We start from the raw sequence: 22,230 nt of genomic DNA, 5'->3' as shown, positions 1-22,230 counted from the left end.
AATGCCAAACCTGTTTACAAAAGTACATTCAAGCTAGAATTAGTTTCACAAAAGATATTGACCAGTTACTAGATAATTTTATAGAAAAAAAAATACTGTCAGTCCCTGCCCTTCTGGCAAGAATGTGAACCACTGACTTAGAGAAGACTATAGTTTAATTTCATAACCTTTTAAGCAATGAGGTTGAAATATTAAAGTGTCTATTTGGATAAATATTTCTATTTATTTGGATAAATATTTCTATTTATCCAAATATTCATTTTCAATTTCATGATATTTTAGGCAATGATATTGATATTTTTAGAGACTATTTTAATAAATATTTGACACTGAAGTGGCCAGTGTCAATTAAGGGCATTCCAGTTGACCCCAAAAGAAACGACTCTGCAACACCTGAGAACATTACATACTAACCTGTTCAAAACCGTGAAACACCCAGACTTCAAACTTGCCATGAATGATACATTCTGTGAACAGCCAGATTAATTACGAAGCTAGCATACGGAGAGATCTGTCCCTGTGAAATACACTATCTTAATTCTGAAATCAGCTTTACCTGGATGCATTCATCTCCTATTCAGAGAACGCAAAAAAACTAAGACTTCCAGATTCTACAGAGATTCCTAAGGAGACAACTCAGTGTAATCCAATTTCAAGCACCATTAGCCATCTGCACAAGCAACGACAGGTTTCCCTCCAACAGCTGACGATGCGGTGTACCCCTGGCCACATCACACCACTGAACCTTCCCCCAAAGGTCCAGCAGAGAATGCCACTTCTGACAAGTAGTTACCCAAGAAAAAATTACCAAAGTGAGAAACTGGGAAAAGGTAAGCTTCCGCACACGCCAGCCCAGCAAGAGGGGCGCTCAGTTTTGAGTTCTATGCAGATCTGAGGCCAAGAATCCCAACGCTCTCTGGCTCTGGAGCCTGCCCTTCCACGTCCTACCTCTTACGTGAGAGGCGTCCAGGAGCTTCACAAGGGACGCCCCCCACGCCCTCCTCTACTCTCCAATGTGGGGTCGTGATTGCCCCCTGCTCCCAGCCCCTGGGAAAGACGCTGGTCCAGCCGGTCGAGGACGGGGTACCACTGGCTCACCTGGGAAGGGTAAGGGCACGGGGCTGGGCTCCGCTGAGGGCCAGAAAAGGACACCAGGGGAGGGAAGGGGACAGTCGGGGGCCCTCCGGCAGGCAGCTATCTGGGGAAAGGATGCCCGCGGGCCGCACTGGCGGGCCAGGCGAGGGAAAGAGGACACGTGAGAATGCAGGGTAGACGTGGGGCGCTCCTGCAGGCAAGAAACTTATGGAGGGGCGGGGGACTTAAGAGCTGCGTGCGGGCCAGGTAGGGGGCCCCGCCCCCCGCCCCCGCCCCTGCGCCGTGCCTCCCCTGCCCAGCGCCCGTTTCATGCCGGCGTCGGCGGCGCAGCGCGGCTCTGCCGGCCCCTTGCCCGCCACCGCAGGTTCTGTTTCAGGCGGCAGTCGGCGTCCAGCGTCGCGGCTGCCGAGCCGGAGGAGGACGAGCCCGAGGCGGCGCAGCGCTCATGCTTCAAGGCGACGGGTTCCGTCTGCTTCCTCATCCCGCGGCGACACGGCCAGCCGCCGACGGCGTCCGCTGACCTCGCCCGCCCGCCCGCGCTGCAGTCCCCGCGACTTGCAGGAGCAGCTGCCGCCAGGAGCCCGCAGCCCCTGACATCCCAATCCCAGGCCCGGGCGCCCGGCTTTACCGACCGGCGCCCTGGACCAGGTCGGCCGCACCGCCCAATCAGCGCCGGGCTCCCACCGGCCCCGCCCCTTCCATGGTTCCTCCGGGAGCGCGCCCAGCGTCCCCGGCGCAGACTTGCAGCAGTTTTGGAGAAGGGCGGGCAAAGCTTTGCGGGGTGTCGCAGTCGCTTTCGGGCCGAGCGACCGGTGGTGCTGTTGAGGGGTCTGGGCTCGGTCGCCGCGGGTGAGAGGGCCGCCTTTGCCTGGGTGCTCAGCGCCAGGAGCCAACGCAGCCGGTCCTGCCCCAAATCAGTGGCCCGAACGTGGGAGGACGCCGGCCAGAAAGCACCCAACGAGCCAGAGCCGCAGAGGAAAGCTGGCTCCCACCTCTGCTGCCCCAGACTGTGATTTTTCCCTAATGCTGGGAAGCCAGTATGAATGAACCCCTCGGAAAGGTTTCTATGATGGCTTATGAAAACAAAGAGCAAAAGGTAACAAATCACCATTTTCATGGTTCATAACTATTTTCCACAAGATTTTAATTTAAAAAATACGCTCTCAGGTACTTTTTTTTTTTTAACACAAGCATATAGATAATTTAATTTTAAAATTTTGGGCTGAACATATGAAAACTGAACTCATTAAACAATTTACTTCTTAAAATCTGTATATGATCTTAGATTTGTGTAAAGCAGTTAGTAGTAGCTGGTGGAGGTGCGCCTGGCTGGTGGAGCACAGGACTCTTGATCTGGGTTTGTAGGTGCCAGTCCTAGGTCGGGTGTGGAGATTACTTAAGAATCTTTAAAAAAAGAAAATGGAAAAAAATCTGTTTCAAAGATAAATTTACACTTGTGAAACCCAAGTTAAGAACTAATTCAACTCATCTTACAAAGAAAAGAGTTGTTTCACAAATTTAGTGTTACAGCTTTGGCATTCTTTAATATTTCTTGGAAAGGATCTACAACCAAGAGATTGGCTTACTTATCACAAAGTGAACTTTCAACATTCAAAATTTCAGCATTTCTGTAAGTTGAAAACTACTGGCAATTGATAAATTTAAGATCAATTAGAAATGCCTTTAGAAATTTCATAGCTCCTTCTATTAGCTTTGTAATGATAGTTCTAAATTGCAAAAGAATTTCATTGACAGTGTTACAAAAAATATCACAACTGGCATTCATATTTGTGTGGATAGCTTCAAATACAATTTTAGAATTTAAATGGTGAATTTTTTAAACTGTTATACACATACACATACTGGAGATTCGGAATCCAGAAACCGAAGTTAAAAAAGAAAAATTGACCCTATCACTCACAAAATCCTCTTTAATAGAAAAAAAAAAAAAAAAGCAAGGAAGGGAGGGCTGTTGAGAAGAGAGAAATGTGAGGGTTATTGAGTCTGGCTGGCATTCAGCCTTGCCCGTAATGTCCTCAACTCTTGGTCCTGTAGGGGCCAAGGGCCAGGCTGCTCCAAGGTGGGCCACTTTGGCTTGAAGATTATTTTGACCTAAAGGCAATCAAGACCCTATGGACTTCCTCCCTATGAAAGAAACTTTTTGCCCCTTCCTTGACTAATAGAAGAATCTAAATTGTGGTCTTTCCCCAATTTAATAATGGTTATTACCAGAAATAAATTTTATCCAAGTGACCCATCTATATGGCAAGGGAAGCATCTAATTACCAAACATTTGCTCTTCTTGCCCTGTGACTTGCATTCTTTCCGTTCAAAGTCCCAGACCCCCACCTGATTCTCCTTAGTTCAGGATGGATACACACACACACACACACACACACACGCACACACACACACACACCTTTTTTTGCCTATCTTTGGAATTTCCATGTCAGTGTGGATTCCCTGTATGTAGGAAACTAAATTTGATTTTCTCCTGTTAATCTGTCTCATATCAATTTGATTCTTAGTACAGCTTGACGGACCTAGAAGGGGACAGGAAATTCTTACTCCTTGATATTCCACATTGACTTTCTGTATGGTCCTTAAATACTATGCTACACTGGTGACACCCACATTTGTATCTCCAGGCTCCTCTATCTAATGGTCTTGAACTCCTTTCCTTGAACTCCAGGCTCCTCTATCTAATGGTCTACTCATCCACTCTGATATCCTATAGGCACCTAAGGTTCCTATGTTCAAAACTGAGCTCCCAACTCTTTTCCCTCCCCCAACTCCATGTGTAACCTTCCTCACCTCAGGAACGGCAACCTTATATTTACATTTCCTTAGGTCAAAACCCTGGGATCATCCTTGAATCCTCTCTTCTTATGTCTGTATTAGCACTCCTTTCAAAATCTATCCAGGACACAACCACTTCTCACCACCGCCTCCATCCACAACCTGGCCCAAGCTGCCATCTTCTCTCACCTGGATTATTTTAATAGCATAAGTGGTCTCCTGCCTCCACCTTTGCCAACTTTTGTCTACTTAACTCAGCCGTCAGAAAGTTCTTTTTCAAGACGTAGCTCCAATCCTGTCACTTGTTTGCTCAAAATACCTGTATGGTTTCCCATCTCACTGAAAATAAAACAGAAAACTTGTGAGAGGGCCTACAAGGGTCCTACCTGACATGGCCTCCAGCCCTCACTCTGATCTCAGCCACCAGGGTCTCCCTCCCTTACTCTGCTCCAGTGTCACTGCCTCCTTGCTGATGCGGGGACCCCAAGGAGAGGTGTGGGTGGCATGTGTGTGAGCCACCCATTCCCCTCCTTGGGGCCTTTGTACTTACATTCCTGCTGCCTGTAATTCTCTACCCAACCTATGGCCCCATTTCCACATGCCTTACTCGCTCCACACTGCAGGTCTGTGCCTTCTCTGAACACTAACAAAACCCTCAGGTCCTCTCATCATCACTCTATTTACCTGCCTTGGCTTATTCTCCTTAGCACTTTTCACTAATATATTTATCATCAGTATATCTGTATCCCACGCTGGAACATAGACTTGAGAACAAGTACTTTGTTCACTACTTTATATTCAGTGTCTAGAACAATGTGCAGTATAGAGTAAGCACTTCATAAATATTCGCTTAAAGAGTAATGAATCACCACAACCCCTTAGAAGTGTGTACTGTTGGCCCCATTGTACAGGTAAGGAAATGAAGCTCAGGCCGAGATTCTGAAATTAAAAAGGTGTATGACGAAGGCTGTGGATACTGGTGATTTTTGGAATACAATTCTGTAGCACAGTCCACTATAGATCTGTGTGTTTAATAAAACTTAGCTAAATTATCCCTGACTGTAGAGCTGAAAAGGAAATGTCACTCAATTCAGATTACACATCTATTGTATCTTTATTTGCAAAAGAGGAACATAGTTTCTGGGGTTAGCTAGAATGAATCCAGTAATATTTTCTTTTTAGAAATGTTGCTTTTTAAAAGGTAACCAAGTAAAACAAATTGTTTCTATAGCAGTAATTTCCACCTTTGATTCTATATGGTTATGAAAATTTCCATAATCATATAGGTATATTATGGCTGTGTGAATTCGTGTGAATCTGGGTATTTTCCCCCCTTTGTAGACTTCACCATTAGAGCTATTTTCCAAATGTTTTAAAATGACTCTTCTAAAATCAAAGGTGATTCTGTGGGGTTGAAAGCTTACATACAAAGTCTGCCACTTTAGAAGCTGAGTAACCTTGGATAAGTTATCTGTTCAGTGGTTGGGGTGCCTGACTGGCTTAGTGGTCAGAACCTGCAACTCTTGATCTTAGGGTCCTGAGTTCAAGCCCCATTTTGGGCATGGAGCCTACTTGTGACCTCGGGGCAGTTACTCAGACATTCTGTGCTGTCCATTTCTTCTGCAAAAATGAGAAAGAGTATAATAATAGTACTCAACTCTTCCTGTCGCGAGGGCCCTAGGAGTGGTATATGTATATGTCAGCTTCTCTGGACAATGCCTGACATACAAGTAGCAGCGACGTCAGTCTTCGCTATTAATTTTCTGTCTGCCACTGCCGCTGCTATTGAAGTGGGAGACCAGCGAGGTTCTTGTCTCACCTAGTCGAAGACTGAATCTCTCAGACAAAAGAGAGTAAACCGATAGAGGTTTAGTAAGTGATGAAACAGAAGAAGCTCTCAGGAGGGGGAGGGGTCCTGACAGGTTTACCCTTGTGGGCTTTTAGGGTTGGTCTTTTATAGAAAGCTAACCAGGGAACTTAAATCTTTTTTACTTCTCTGTTGATAGCACCCTTGAGTAAGGACTAGTGATAACATCGTCAGTGGCTTGCTTCCTTTTTAGCGTCCTGTAATTCTTTGTTGGTCACACGTAGCTGTCATAATAAGACCCCAGCTCTGACACCTGGGACAGGATGTCTGGTTTGTTCCCTTAGCTCTGGTTTCCTTATATCCCTGAATTTTTGAGATTTGTATGAGCTTGATCCTGTAGCCCCCTACCTCTCTCTCCCTACCTAGCCCTGCCTGTCCCTTACTCACTACTACTTATTACCATTATTCTAATTTTTCTCTTACTACCTCAAAAGGGTGCTAAGCACATGGCCTGTGTTATCCGTTGTTCTTATAAAAACACTTTGAGATTTAAACCATTTCTTCCATCCATGTATACAGAGGCTTGGGGAGATTAAGTATCTTGGCCATAGCCAGTGGGAAGTGAAACTAGGATTTAAACCATGGCAGTCTGGTTTCAAACTTGCACTTTAAATTCCATCCTTGACTACTTTCCCTAACATAGGGCAGCCATTGCGTGGATACCAGGGCATGTTCTGCTGGTAGAGGGGCACAAAAAGTGAGTATTAGAATGCAGTGTGAGGACACCAGAGAGGTGTACACAGGAGCATAAGGAGAAATGCTGGTAGGAGCTGGGGTAGAGGAGGGGGCATTGGGGCCACACCTGGAAGGATGAGGTCCCCACTCTGAGAAGGAAGATAGGCAATGCAGCTGAAGGATACAGCCATGCAGAGACTCATGGTCACATAGGAAGGGGGGACTGATGTGTGTGCAGAGGCTACAAAGGTGGGTTCTAGGCCTAGGAGAGTTGTGTGTTCATGTATAAGGCATTTGGAAGCTGGTAAAGGATTTTAAACTGGGAAGTGACAGGGCAGTTTTTTATGTCTTGAGGGTGGTGATGGCAGCACTACATGGAATAGATTGGAGATAAGAAAGAACAGTGGCAGGGGTGCTTATGATCGCTCTTTGACAGACCTACTGTGAGAGCTGCGTATGGTCCAAACTGTCTGGTCGCTGGGCCCAGAAATCAGTGTCTGGGTTTCAGAGATGAGGCAAACGGGACTTGTAACTGTTAGAACAGGGGTGGAGGTGGGATGGGTAATGAATGAAGGAGGAATCAGAGGATCTTGAGGGGATTCTCTCTCAGATACAGCATCAGAGATCAGGAGGAAGAGTGTTTGGGGAAAGGTGAGTTTTGTTTGGAACATCAGAGAGTGCCTGGTCGAACAGTTAGGTCATTTTGCAAATGAGACTGAGCCAAAAGAAATTATAGATCAAGTTCAGGGACTTGTCTGAACTTACAGCATATTGGAGCAAAGCCTCACCTTGAACACAGATTTCCTAGATTTCCTGTCTGTTGTTCTTTCAGGACAGCTACTTCATTTAAAAAGTGAGGAGACAGTGGTGGGACGTGCAGCAGAGATGCTGGAATGCCAAGGCACGCAGGCTCTAAAATATGACCCCACGCTGCACTCAGACGACCAGGCACTTTGGAGGTTATGTAACACATGAGGAGACAAGCCCAAAGAGACACAGACTCGTCCAGCAGGAGCTGGCCGCCCTGGCCTTACGACTGGCTCTTCAGACCTTCAGTCCATGCAGCTCTCTGTTTCACTCAAATTGTAAGTTACCACTTTTGGGGGGTTCAGAGGCAAACTTAAAAGTTATAAAATCACTCCTTTTTCTAGGTTTTAGTTTGGCAGAGCACCTTTTGCAGCTTTTTGCTGCACATGCACCTTCCACTAGCAAACCCATCTGCTCAGGTGACTCAGCGGCCTGGAAGACTCGGCCTGAGGAGGTTGGCCAGTCTCTGACACAGCCAAGCAGGGACAGGCCAATCTATCTGATTGATGTGAGAGCTGATAGGCCCATGACCCACAGGACCTTTCAAGAATCATTGTTCCCAGGAAGATGATAGTCGCTGGGTCTAGAGCAGGGACTCTGCCTTGTTCATTCCACGATCTCAAGATTAGGTGCTGTATTCAGCAAATTGGAATAATTGTCCACTTTCTATATGCAGAACTGCTAATAGTTTAAGTGAGGTTTTAGAAAAATTATCTTGGGCTCCCAGCCTGAGGTGGGAACACAAAACAGTACAATTTTTACTATAGATAAATCTAAATCTGAAAGCATGTGCGTATTTTCATTTTTTTATTTTTTAAAAGATTTTATTCATTTGATAGAGAACACGAGCAGAGGGTAGGGGCAAAGGGAGAGGGAGAGAGAGAAGCAGACTCCCACTGAATTGGGAGCCCAACATGGGGCTTGATCCCAGGACCCTAATATCATGACCTGAGCCAAAGGCAGACACTTAACCAACTGAGCCACCCAGGGGCCCCAGCATATGTGTGTGTGGTTTTTTTATTTTTAGGATTTTATTCATTTGAGAAAGAAAACACAAGTAGGGAGGAGGGGCAGAGGGTGAGGGAGAAGCAGACTCCCCACTGAGCAGGGAGCCCAGTGTGGGACTCAATCCTGGGACTCCGGGATTGACCTGAGCTGAAGACAGATGCTTCACCGACTGAGCCACCCAGGCGTCCCCCATGTGTGTATTTTTATAGAATTATTTCACACATGTCTTTTGTATACCTGCAGATCTATTAAACATACAGGAGTTTCAGCTATTCCTTAAAATAGTATTTACTGATAAAAGGAATATTTAACTGAATTCTAATAAATCAGACTTTTCCATGATCTCTGTTTAACTACTTGATGAAAGGGAAGATAGAAGTCATGCTTACGTTTTTCATTGGGAATTATATATTTTCTTATGTTTGAAGAGGGTTAAGTTCTTGATTTTGTAGTTATACCAATAGTGCCAAAATGTTTTTGCTACATGTATTTTGGCCCTAAAAGTAGTTGGGTCACTTATCTTTGGATTGCTGACAGACCTACTGTGTAATATTTATGAATTTCAGAATTTTAATATTTTTATCCTTCGAAAGGAAAATTTCTTAAAAATTTGCCCCAAGGTGGATAGTAGAGAAACACCTTTGGTCCTGTTGTTGCAAACCAAAAGTGTTCATTTTTTGTAGTGATTTTTTTTTTTAAGATTTTATATTTATTTGGGAGAGAGAGAGCATACACACAAGCAGGGGGAGGGGCAGAGGGAGAGGGAGAAACAGACACCCCGCTGAGCAAGAAGCCCGATGGGGGACTTGATCCCAGGACCCTGGGATCATGACCTGAGCAGAAGGCAGTACTACTACCCTTGTAGTAATTTTTAAGATCTGTTTTCGTTAAAGTTATTTACATACTTTTGTCATGCCTTATTGCTTCTAAAGGAGTGGTGTTGTTTTTTTTTTTTTTGGTTAATTTTATTGAGATATAATTTATATACAACAAAATACAAATTTAGCAGATTTTTTTAGTTTTTTACGAATTTATACATCCTTATAACTAGCGCCGCAGTCAAGGATTCTGTCACCCCAAGGGTTCCCTTTTCCCCTTTTGTAGCTACCTACTCTCTGTAGCCGTAGGCAAGCCCTGATGTACTCTCCGTGACTACAGATTATAGTTGTCTTTTTTTGCGGGGAGGTGTCTGGATTCAGGGTGCCAGGAGTTGCATACTTTTTCTGGGAAGGGCCAGTAGGGATCGTACAGTATGTACTCCTTTGTATCGGACTTCTTTTGCTGAGTACAGTGTATTTGAGAATACCCTTCATCAGTATGTTGATTGCTTACGTTGTCAGTAATTCATTCCTTTTATTGCTTGTTTCCTCTATTTTTTATTGTGGTAAAATATAACATAAAAGCTGCCATTCTAGCCAATTTTAAGTGTGCACTTCAGTGCCCTCAATTACATTCACATCATTGTGCGGCCATCACTCCTCTGTCCAAAATTTTTCATCAACTGAAACAGAAACTCTGTAACCATTAAGCAATAGCTCCCCATTTCCCTCTTCCCCCCGCCCCTGGTAACATCTAATCTACTTTCTGTCTTCATGAATTTGCCTATTTTAGATATTTCGGGTAAGTGGAATCACACAATAGTTATCCTTTTGTGTCTGGCTTATTTCACTTAGAATAATGTTTCCAAAGGTCATCCATGTTGACGCATGCAGGACTACATTCCTTTTTATGCCCCAATAATATTCCATTGAACGGATATGCCATATTTGGTTTATTAGTTCATCAGTTGATGGATGTTTGGGTGTTTTTACTTTGGGGTTGCCATAAAGAATGCTGCTCTGAACATTTATACACAGTTTTTGAATGAACATATGTTTTCAAGTCTTTTGAGTATATACCTACAAGTGGGATTGCTGGATAATATGGTAATTCTATGTTAAAGGTTTTGAGGAACCATGAGACTGTTTCTCATAGGGCTGCACCATTTCATATTCCTCCCTACAGTGTATGAGGGTTCCACTTTCTCCTCATCCTCACCAACACTTGTTCTAGGCATTCCCACAGGTACTGCTTTTTGATAAGATATATGAATCAAAGATAAACATAGAGTAGATCAGACATTGCTACAGACTTGGTGGAATTAATGGACGTGTATCAATATCATTTTGTATGTTCTAGGAGGATGGACTCAGGCAAGTTGGAGGAGATGGAAGCTTTATATGAACAAAACCAATCTGATGTGTAAGTTTTGATGAAATTGATTTTTTTAAAGATTTTTTATTTATTTGAGAGAGAGAGAGCACGAGCACAGGGAAAGAGCAAAGGGAGAGGGAGAAGTAGGCTCCCCGCTGAGCAGGGAATCTGACATGGGGCTCAATCCCAGGACCTCAAGATCATGACCTGAACCAAAGGCAGACACCCAGCCAACTGAGCCACCCAGGCACCCCTAATGAGATTGATATTTTAAAGCAACTTAAGAAATATACTGAAATCAGATAATGTTCCATCAGTTTTTAGATATGATTTTTTTCTAATTCTCTGTGAGCCTGATCATACTGTAGCTATACAGGACTGAGGGGGTTTGTGTTGATCGCCCTAAATCTATGGGGATTCAAATAGTGCATGGTCCATAGCAGATGCTCAGTAAATATTTATTTGAATGATAAGACTTGGAAGACATTAGAGTGAATCTAAAAGAGATGAGACAGGAGCAAATAAAAATCCTAACAAAGTGAAACCTATAGTTTCCCCTGCTCATTTTCACTACTAGCTACCTTAGTGCAGTAAAGGGATAACAGGAGATGTGTACACTTAACAGGAGCAGCAGTGATTTCCAGCAGCTTGAGTGGAGCTCCCCGAGAATCCATGCTACAGAAGGCCACAGTGCGGTGTGTGAGAGGGCTCTAGGTTTAGAGAACATCGAGAGCTGAGCGTGGTGGTGGCACAGTGGACAATTTGGCTGTGTGACAAACTTCATAGGTTCTCTTGATTTGGCGAAGAGTAAGACACAAAGGAGTATCAACTCCGGGATCAGAAGTGAGATATTCAGCTCTCAACCTAGAGAGACATCCGTCTGTGACCTGATGTTTCATTTTTGGCTTTGTTAGGTACAGTGTTTTTATCAGTTACTTGGGCATAGAAATCAGTAACATGCTGGTAAGATCTGTGGAGCACATGAATAATGGGAGCATTTTTCCAACTGCGATGTTTAAGGAGAGATACAGCAAAATCTTCACCAATGGAGTGAGGAACGGAACCATAGCAGGTTTACAGTATGCGTAAGGCAGATATAAAGTCCTGAACTCAAGTTCCCAAGCAGTTTGTTCATTCATTAATTCATGTAACAAATATGTACTAAATGATTATGTGCTAATAAGTGGCTCTGGTATTTCAGCTGTAAACAACACAGTAAAGACGTCTGCCCCCATAGCCCTCACAATCTAATGCAGAAGACAGATAATAAATACAGACACACCAAATTGGAATACATGCCATGAAGGAAAACAACAGAGTTCTGCGAGAGAGAATAATTAATTAAAGATAGACTTGGATTGAGGAATCAGGGAAGTTCTCTCCAAGGAAGAAACATTTCAGCTGAGATCTAAAGGAGAAGCCTGCTTCAGTGAGGCAGAGAGCGTCCTAGGTGGAGGGGGCAGCATATGCAAAGGCCCTGAGCTTTGAAGGAGGGTGGGGTGCTCAGGACAGTGATAGTTAAAGAAGGGCAGTATGGCCGAAGCTTAGCAAACAGGCAAAGGGTGACACCAGGTGAGAATTTCAAGCATGTGAGGCTGCTGGTGGCATGGTTGTGTTTTAAAAGATCACCCTAGTTGCTGCGTGGACAGTAGACAAGGGGATCAAGAGGAGAGGGAGGCATGCTGGCCATGCAGGTGACAGCAGAGGTGACCTGGACTAAGTAGAAAGTGAACAGGTTAAAGACATATTTATTTAGGAGGTGGCCTAACAGGCCTTAGTCCAGGAAGAGAATGATTTTCCTGTTATTTGCTATATTTGAACCATTTGCTAATTTGTGATCCAAAATTCTGTGCCCTACCCTCCTAGTTTCTTTCTTGGTGGGGGGAAGTCACTCTTACCAGTTTCTGTTAAAATTTTTTGTCAGAAAAAGTCTATTCCTCTTTAATTACTCATGTAAAAGTAAATTTTTTTGGGAAGTCCTTATGTACTTAATGAAATACTCTGGTGTTAGCTTGGGCATATTTTATTTGTACTGTTTCTTTATAATCCAGAGCACATTTTAAACAATGTGGAGAACGAATCTGGCTTTCATAGAATAACAGATGTGAACAGAGCAGATCCAGAAGACAAGATAGGATGGGGACATAGATTTTTGCCTCTGTTTTCAGGGCTTGGAGCAGGCACTGCAGGAAGGAATCCTTTTCACATCCATCCAGTTCCTTTTAAAACTCCAAAGTAGATTCTCACTCATTCTGTACATCTGTCTTTGATTTGTATTTTTCCACCATTTTTATTATGGTAAAATACAAATAACATAAAATTTGCCATCTCAACCATTTTAAGTATACAGTTCAGTAGTATTAAATATGCACATAATGTTACACAGCTATCACCACCATCCATCTTCATAATCCTTTATTGTGTAATACTGAACCTCTGTGCCAATTAATTAATTATACATCTGGTTTTTATTTTTTTTTTTTTTTTTTTTTTCTTTTTTTTTTTCTGTTTATTTTTTATTAATAATGATTTTTTATTATATTATGTTAGTCACCATACAGTACATCCCCGGTTTTCGATGTAAGGCTCGATGATTCATTAGTTGTGTATAACACCCAGTGCACCATGCAATATGTGCCCTCCTTACTACCCATCACCGGTCTATCCCATTCCCCCACCCCCCTCCCCTCTGTAGCCCTCAGTTTGTTTCTCATAGTCCATAGTCTCTCATGTTTCATTCCCCCTTCTGATTACCCCCCCTTTCTTTATCCCTTTCTTCCCCTACTGATCATTCTAGTTCTTATGTTCCATAGATGAGAGAAATCATATGATAGTTGTCTTTCTCTGCTTGACTTATTTCACTAAGCATTATCTCCTCCAGTGCCGTCCATGTTGTAGCAAATGTTGAGAACTCATTCTTTCTGATTGCTGAGTAATATTCCATTGTATATATGGACCACAACTTCTTAATCCAGTCATCTGTTGCAGGGCATCTCGGCTCCTTCCACGATTTAGCTATTGTGGACATTGCTGCTATGAACATTGGGGTGCATATGGCCCTTCTCTTCACTACGTCTGTATCTTTGGGGTAAACACCCAGTAGTGCAATGGCTGGATCATAGGGTAGCTCAATTTTTAACTTTTTAAGGGACCTCCACACGGTTTTCCAGAGTGGCTGTACCAACTTGCATTCCCACCAACAATGTAGGAGGGATCCCCTTTCTCCACATCCTCTCCAACAATTGTTGTTTCTTGCCTTGTCTATTTTTGCCATTCTAACTGGCGTAAGGTGGTATCTCAGTGTGGTTTTGATTTGAATTTCCTTGATGGCTAATGATTTTGAACATTTTTTCATGTGTCTGTTAGCCATTTGTATGTCTTCATTGGAAAAGTGTCTGTTCATATCTTCTGCCCATTTTTTGATTTGTTTATTTGTTTCTCGTGTATTGAGTTTGAGAAGTTCTTTGTAGATCTTGGATACCAGTCCTTTATCTGTAGTGTCATTTGCAAATATATTCTCCCATTCCGTGGGCTGCCTCTTAGTTTTTCTGACTGTTTCCTTGGATGTGCAGAAACTTTTAATCTTGATGAAGTCCCATAAATTCATTTTATCTTTTGTTTCTCTTGCCTTTGGGGATGTGTCATGAAAAAGGTTGCTTTGGCCGATGTCGTAGAGGTTGCTGCCTATGTTCTCCTCTAGAATTTTGATGGATTCCTGTCTCACATCGAGGTCTTTCATCCATTTGGAGTTTATTTTTGTGTATGGTGTGAGATAGTGGTCAAGTTTCATTCTTTTGCATGTAGCTGTCCAATTTTCCCAGCACCATTTATTGAAGAGACTGTCTTTTTCCCACCGGATGTTTTTTCCTGCTTTATCAAATATTAGTTGCCCAAAGAGCTGAGGGTCCATTTCTGGGCTCTCTATTCTGTTCCATTGGTCTATGTGTCTGTTTTTGTGCCAGTACCATGCTGTCTTTGTGATCACAGCTTTGTAGTACAGCTCGAAATCCGGCATTGTGATGCCCCCAGCTTTGTTTTTCCTTTTCAACAGTTCCTTGGAGATTCGGGGTCTTTTCTGGTTCCATACAAATTTAAGGACTATTTGTTCCAGTTCTTTGAAAAACGTTCTCGGTATTTTGATCGGGATAGCATTGAAAGTGTAGATTGCTCTGGGTAGCATGGACATTTTAACTATGTTAATTCTTCCGATCCATGAGCATGGAATATCTTTCCATCTTTTTATGTCTTCCTCAATGTCTTTTAAGACTGATTTATAGTTTCTAGAATAAAGGTCCTTTACGTCTCTGGTTAAGTTAATTCCAAGGTAACGTATGGTTTTTGGTGCTATTGTAAATGGGATGGATTCCCTGATTTCTCTTTCTTCGTTCTCGTTATTCGTGTACAGAAATGCGACTGATTTCTGAGCATTGATTTTGTATCCCGCCACGTTACTGAATTGCTCTATAACTTCTAATAGTTTGGGAGTGGCTTCTTTTGGGTTTTCCATATAGAGTATCATGTCGTCTGCGAAGAGAGACATTTTGACTTCTTCTTTGCCGATTTGAATACCTTTGATCCCTTTTTGTTGTCTGATTGCTGTTGCAAGGACTTCTAGTACTATGTTGAATAATAGTGGCGAGAGTGGGCATCCTTGTCGTGTTCCTGATCTTAAGGGAAAGGCTTCCAGCTTTTCCCCATTGAGAATAATATTTGCAGTAGGCTTTTCATAGATGGCTTTTATGAGATTGAGAAATGTACCTTCTATTCCTACACTCTGAAGGGTTTTAATCAGGAAAGGATGCTGTATTTTGTCAAATGCTTTTTCGGCATCGATTGAGAGGATCATATGGTTCTTGAGTCTTTTCTTGTTGATATGATGTATCACGCTGATTGATTTGCGAATATTGAACCACGCTTGCATCCCAGGTATGAATCCCACTTGATCGTGGTGGATAATCCTTTTAATGAACTGTTGGATTCTATTAGCAAGTATCTTGTTGAGGATTTTGGCGTCCATATTCATTAGGGAAATCGGTCTGTAATTCTCCTTTTTGAGGGGGTCTTTGCCTGGTTTGGGGATCAAGGTAATATTGGCCTCATAGAATGAGTTTGGTAGCTTTCCTTCTGTTTCTATTTTTTGAAATAGCTTTAGGAGAATAGGTATTATTTCTTCTTTGAATGTTTGGTAGAATTCCCCAGGAAAACCGTCCGGGCCTGGAGTTTTGTTATTTGGAAGGTTGTTTATCACTGACTCAATTTCTTCATAATTAATTGGCCTGTTTAAGAAATCAATTTCTTCCTTTTTCAATCTTGGTAGTTTATAGGTTTCGAGGAAGGATTCCATCTCTTCCAGATTGCTTAGTTTATTGGCATATAGCTGTTGATAAAAATTTCTAATAATCCTTCCAATTTCAATGGTGTTCGTCGTGACCTCTCCTTTTTCATTCATAATTTTAATAATCTGGGTCCTTTCTTTTTTCTTTTGGATAAGTCTTGCCAGTGGTCTGTCAATTTTATTGATTCTCTCCAAGAACCAGCTTCTAGTCCTGTTGATCTGCTCTACTGTACTTCTGGTTTCTGCTTGATTGATTTCAGCTTTAATTTTGGTCAACTGCTTCCTTGTGCGTGGATTAGGCCTGTCCCTCTGTTGCTGTTCCAGCTTCTTGAGGTGAGAATATAAAAACTGCATTTTAGATTTTTCTATTCTTTTGAGTGAGGCTTGGATGGCTATGTATTTCCCCCTTAGGACTGCCTTTGCAGTATCCCATAGGTTTTGGACTGTTGTATTTTCATTCTCATTGGTCTCCATAAATTGTTTAATTTGATTTTTGATTTCCTGGTTTATCGAGTCATTCCTGAGCAGGATGGTTCTTAGTCTCCAAGTGTTTGAGTTTCTTCCAAATTTTTCCTTGTGGTTGAGTTCCAATTTCAGAGCGTTGTGGTCTGAGAATATGCAGGGGATAATTTCAATCTTTTGGTATCGGCTGAGACCTGTTTTGTGTCCCAGAACATGGTCTATTCTTGAAAATGTTCCATGGGCATTAGAATAGAATGAGTATTCTTTGGTTCTGGGGTGCAGTGTTCTATATATATCTAAGAGGTCCAACTCGTCGAGTATGGCATTCAAAGCCTTTGATTCTTTGCTTAGTTTTTGCCAGGGTGTTCTGTCTATTTCTGAGAGTGGAGTGTTGAGGTCCCCTACTATTAATGTATTTTTATCTATATGTCTCTTTATTCTGGTTAAGAGTTGGCTTGTGTATCTTGCTGCTCCCCTGTTGGGGGCATATATATTTATAATTGTCATATCCACTTGTTGAATACTTCCTTTAAGAATAATATAGTGCCCTTCTGCATCTCTAACTATAGTCTGTAGTTTAAAATCCAATTTATCTGATATGAGAATTGCTACCCCAGCTTTCTTTTGAGGTCCATTTGCGTGAAAGATGGTACTCCATCCCCTTACTCTCAGTCTGAATGCATCTTTGGGTTCGAAATGAGTCTCTTGTAGACAGCAAATGGATGGGTCATTTCTTTTTATCCAATCTGCAACCCTGTGGCGTTTGAAACCAGAATTTAAACCATTAATGTTCAGGCTGAGTACTGAGAGATATGCTTTTAATTCTGCCATGTTGTCAGTAAAGTCTTTGTTTGTATTGGCTGTGACTTTCTGTTTTGTATCACTCTTGGGGCCTTTTTACTTTTATAGAACCCCCCGTAATACCTCCTGTAGGGCTGGTTTCGTGGTTACGAAATTAGCTAGTGACTGTCGATTCTGAAATGTCTTTATTTCTCCATCAATTCTGAATGACAGCCTTGCTGGATAAAGGATCCTTGGCTGCATGTTTTTCTCTGAAAGAGCTTTAAAAATGCTCCCCCAACCCTTTCTCTCATTCCAGGTCTGTGTAGACAGGTCTGATGTAATTCTGATGCCTTTGCCTTGGTACGTGAGAAATTTCTTTGCCCTGGCCGCTTTCAATACTGTTTCCTTGGATCTCATATTTGCGAATTGCACTATGACGTGACGTGGTGTAGGTCTGTCATGGTTGAGCTTGGGAGGGGTCCTCTCTGCCTCTTGGACACGAATTTTTGTTTCCCTTGCTAGATTAGGGAAGTTTTCAGCTACAATTTGTTCAAATATCTCTTCTAGACCTCTGTTTTTCTCCACCCCCTCGGGGATGCCGATGATTCTAACATTGGATCGTTTCGTTGAGTCAGTAATCTCCCGTAGCCAACATTCGTGGGCGTGGATTTTTTTAAGACCATCTTCTATTTTTATTTTTTCCTCTATTAACCCATCCTCCAATTCACTAACCCTTTCCTCCGCTTCCGTGACCCTGGCCGTCAGAGCCTCTAGTTTTGCCTGCATTTGGCTCATAGAATTTTTAATTTCTGTCAAATTCGCTCTCATTTCCGCCCTTAGGGATTGTATATTCTCAGTAATATTTTCCTGAATACTTTTTTCAAGTCTACTCATTATCTTGACCATTGTTACTCTGAATTCCATTTCTGATAATTTGGTTACATCCATATCCGTTACTTCTGTGGCAGAGGCCACTGATTCACCGTCTTTTCTTTGCTGGGGGGGGCTTCTCCTTCTTGTCATTCTGATGAAGAGAGGTTGCGGGCTTTCCAGAGCCCAAAATTATTGACTGGGTCCCAGGCCGTGCCCCTTGTTTTATAGGGATCTTAGAGATGTGGGCTTCTTCTTTAAAGATTTTATTTATTTACTTATCTGAGAGAGGGAAACAGACAGTCAGCAAGAACGAAACAGAAGCAGGGGAGTGAGAGAGGAAGAAGCAGGCTCCCAGTGGAGGAGCCCGATGAGGGACTCCTTTCCGGAACGCCGGGATCACGCCCTAAGCCGGAGACAGGCGCTCAATGACTGAGCCACCCAGGTGCCTCCGGTTGTGGGCTTCTTGATTTCTCAGTCTGCCTTCTGTGTTCTGGGGGAGGGGCCTGCCGCGCCGATACTCAGGCAGCCCTGTTTGGTTAGAGTCTCCGTGTCCCCTGCGAGGGAGGATGGGGATGGGCACTCTCTGAGCCGGTATTTCCAGGCTTTTGTTCTCTGGCGGCTTTCCCTGGCGGCCGGCTATGCCTCTTCTGAGAGTCAGAGCAGCAGAGGCTGCATTGTCACAGAACAGAGGGATTGCGGCCCGTTCTCCACTGATGTTCTGGCTACTTTAACTCTGTTACTGTTGGTGCTGCTCAACCCTGCAGCGTCCCGGGATGTGCGCACCAACCCAGCGTCCCTGCCCTCACTTCCAGGGCCGGCGCGTCTCTGTCCTTTGTGTTTCTAATGCCGCCAGCCACCGGCTGCGTCTCTGTCCTTTGTGTTTCTAATGCCGCCAGCCACCGGCCGCCCCGCAGGCTCCCGGGTCTCCCGGTCTCAGTCTATGCCCGGTGAGCACACCTCGATTCCGGAGTTTCGTGAGAAGCCTGGTGGCGCGCGCACCCGGTTCAGGGTCTCAGTCTGCTGTTTCGCGGGTGCCGACCGCGAGTCCGCCCGCTCCCCCGTGCAGGTGGCCCGCCAGCTCCCAGCCGCCCCGCGCGCGCTCCGGGAGTTCCCGGTCTCAGTCTGGATCCCGTGAGCACACCGGGATTCCGGTGTTCTGGGAGATGCCTGGTGGCGCGCGCGTTCACGGCTCACCGGTCTCAGTCCGCTCTCTCGCGGGTGCCCTCTGTGAGTCCGCCCGCTCCCCCGTGCAGGTGGCTGCCGCTTCCCGGCGCCCAAACGCGGCGGCTCCCTCCCCCTTCCGTTTATCTTCCGATATCCGTGCACGGTTTACAGCTCCCCTCTTGGTACCTCAATACTCAGCGCTGGAGATGTTCATTTGTAGAGATCCAGATGCATCATCCTGCGTCTCAGGCTGATTCCGTGGTTATATAGGCTGGTCTGGTACCTATCCAGCTCGACTCAGGGGACCGGCTGAAAAAGGGGTCCCCTATTCCTCCGCCATCTTCACATCTGGTTTTTAAATGTGATACTTGTCTAATATCTAAGGAGATGTACATTTTGTAGGGTAAAACCAAAATTTTTCCCTCTCTGTGTGAACACATAGGATACGTACATAGTTGAAAATCAATAAGTATTTGTGGGATAAGTGAAGCACCATTTTGACTCCATTTTAACTCACTTTATTGCAAGAATTTGGAAAAACCATCAAGAGAGTAGTACCATTTTAAATAAAAACATGACATAAGACCATAATCTTGTGAGCCATGATGTTAGGTTTATCTCTTACGATAAAAGAATTCAAAAAAGTGAGTAAACACATTGTGTGTCTTTTGAAAATAATGGAGATTAATCAGTGTGCAAAAATGCAAAATACCACGTGGTTAAATGAAATGCTGATAGCATGCTCTTAGGTAGATTAGTTTACTTTTGGCTTTTGGCTTTTTTATCTTTTAACATACCAGTAAAAGCTCTGATGTGGAGGCAGGTACTATTTGGTTAGATTAACTGCTACTTATAAATAGATAAAAACAAACATGAAGTCAGTTGTTAGTTGGCTTTGAAAATTTTCCTTATGCTGAAATATGTATATTTGTTCTTTTCTTCTTTAAATGTTCTTACCAGGAATGAAGTGAAGTCAGGTGGACGAAGTGACTTGATACCAACCATCAAGTTTCAACACTGTTCTTTGTTATGAAATCAACGCTGTGCTGTAGCATACCTGTAAGCTTCTCAGTTTTTGCTTGAGGTGGCAGGGAACAATGGAGGGCTTTCCATGTGGTTTCCTAATTACCATTTCAAATGGATAACAGAAATTCTTAGATTTGTTTTTCCTGTATAAGCATTCTAAATACTTCATAGCAGCATTGTCCACAATAGGGCAAAGTTCCAAATGCTATGGGAATTCTGAGGAAATAGCTATGGGAATTCTGAGGAAATAGCTATGGGAATTCTGAGGAAATAGGTGGAGGGATAAATCGAGTTTATGTGGAAGATGGAGTGTGCTCGTGCTGTCTCCTGGAAGGGTTTTAGATGGTAGGATGAGCAACACCTTCTGGGAAAGGGACCGTGTGTCACTTTGGGCTCTCTGAGAAGTAGACACCAAGACAGGATTACACATGTAGGAGACTGATTGGGGGAACTGTCTGTGAAGGGAAAGGGGAGAGACCTGAGAAGGCAGGGAGAGGATTCAACCACAGTGCAGGTCTGACCCCCTGTGAAGGAGAGGGGGATGGAAGTAGGGTTGGGAAGGAAGAGTCTCAGACTCCAACTCAGTCCTGAGAAGGTCTTGACCACACCCATGCAGAGTCCTCAAGCCAAAGTCACCCTTCAGAGGCATGTGGCTCTTGCATGAGTGGACCACATTAGTACTCCTGCTTGCTCAGTAACTGCAAGTAACCCAAGAGAAGCTTAGCTTTGGCTAAGCTTTGCTGGTGAATCAGAGAGCAGCAGCCGGAGCTATTAGTCAGTCATGATCCCTATAGCGGAGACCTGAGTGGCACATTCTCATGGCTCCCACGGTTGGGCACAGGCAATGTCACTAGTACCTATGTGTCCTTCAAACCATGGTTGAAGTTCAGTGAATATGTGCCATCACATAAAATCAAACAAAGGACAACATCAAAGGGCTCCTTATCGTTTAAGCTAAACCATGGTTGCAATAGCGAAATTACGTATTTACTGTTAAAAATTACAACTACTTTTAAAATATCTCTCAGATGTGGTTTCAGCTTCTTAAAAAATATATAAGACATAAAAATGGATATGAAATATCTCTTTTGTAAAAATCACAGTTAAAAACTTGAAATGGGCATTCAGAACTAAGTCAGAAACAAAGCCTGACTAAGAATCTAAAAGGTTAGTCCTTTCTGAACTGGTAGCTTAAGGCCACATATTGATCCAATGAGAATATTAGAAAACATTTTGCAAAAGCACATCTTATGTGACGTTAAATCGCATTCAAGGCAAAAATGGAGATCAAAATTACCCCAACCATGAGAGCCACACTCAGTAGGACAGATGGTCCCACAGTTGAGAGACACGAAAGAAAGAAGACTGCTGAGAACACAGCACTTCCCTGGTGATGGGTAGTAAGGAGGGCACGTATTGCATGGTGCACTGGGTGTTATACGCAACTAATGAATCATCGAACTTTACATCAGAAACCAGGGATGTACTGTATGGTGACTAACAGAATATAATAAAAAAACATTTTAAAAAAAAAGAACAAAATTGAAGAAACAGTGCAGAGAAAGGGAATACAAATGGAGAAAGGTGGGGTGTTCAGTGGGATCAAGAGTGTGGAACAGGAGATCAGGCTTGACAAGAGGACACTGCTTCCTCTAAGACCACTGGGAGGAAGTAAGAATGGGGTCCTAGATGTGGAGGGAGTTCTCACAGCATGGCTTGTGTTTTCTCTGCGAAGGTAAGAGGCAGAGTCAACCAACTGCTGAGCCAGTTTTCTTGCTGGTGAGGTGATAGGAACTGAGGATGTCTTGTTCCCTCTCCTGTACCATGCACCCCCTTAAATAAAGGAAATACTGTAATCTGTAAGACTTTTTATTGTTGTTCTTTTGGGGAGCAATCTCATAAATGCATTTAACTTATGCATTCAGTCTGGGCCAGAAGCCGGGGAATGTATATATATAAAACGAGGACAGTTCAGGTAGTGCACATATTGTCTGGCCTTCCGCACAGTGACCATGTATCGCAGAGTGCAGCAGGTGGGCCCAGGGAAGTGCTGTGTTCTCAGTGGTCTTCTTTCTTTCGTGTCTCTCAACTGTGGGACCATCTGTCCTACTGGGTGTGGCTCTAGTGGTTAGGGGTAATTTTG

The 22,230-nt window shown here is 43.5% G+C and overlaps 1 long non-coding RNA gene across 1 annotated transcript; it reads left to right on the top strand.

Moving 5' to 3' along the window:
• The first annotated feature begins 1,847 nt into the window (after nucleotides 1–1,847).
• Nucleotides 1,848–20,265, top strand: LOC123778723 (uncharacterized). Its single transcript, XR_006776001.2, has 4 exons — nucleotides 1,848–2,191; nucleotides 7,269–7,521; nucleotides 10,430–10,492; nucleotides 20,022–20,265. It is a non-coding gene; the product is annotated as an uncharacterized LOC123778723 (long non-coding RNA).
• The last annotated feature ends 1,965 nt before the right edge of the window (nucleotides 20,266–22,230 follow it).

The sequence above is a fragment of the Ursus americanus genome, chromosome 22, assembly GCF_024610735.1.
Source record: "Ursus americanus isolate L20-20 chromosome 22, mUrsAme1.1.p, whole genome shotgun sequence".
NCBI lineage: Eukaryota > Metazoa > Chordata > Mammalia > Carnivora > Ursidae > Ursus > Ursus americanus.
The sequence above is the reverse complement of the archived record's forward strand: the minus strand, read 5'-3'. Positions and strand labels throughout refer to the sequence as shown.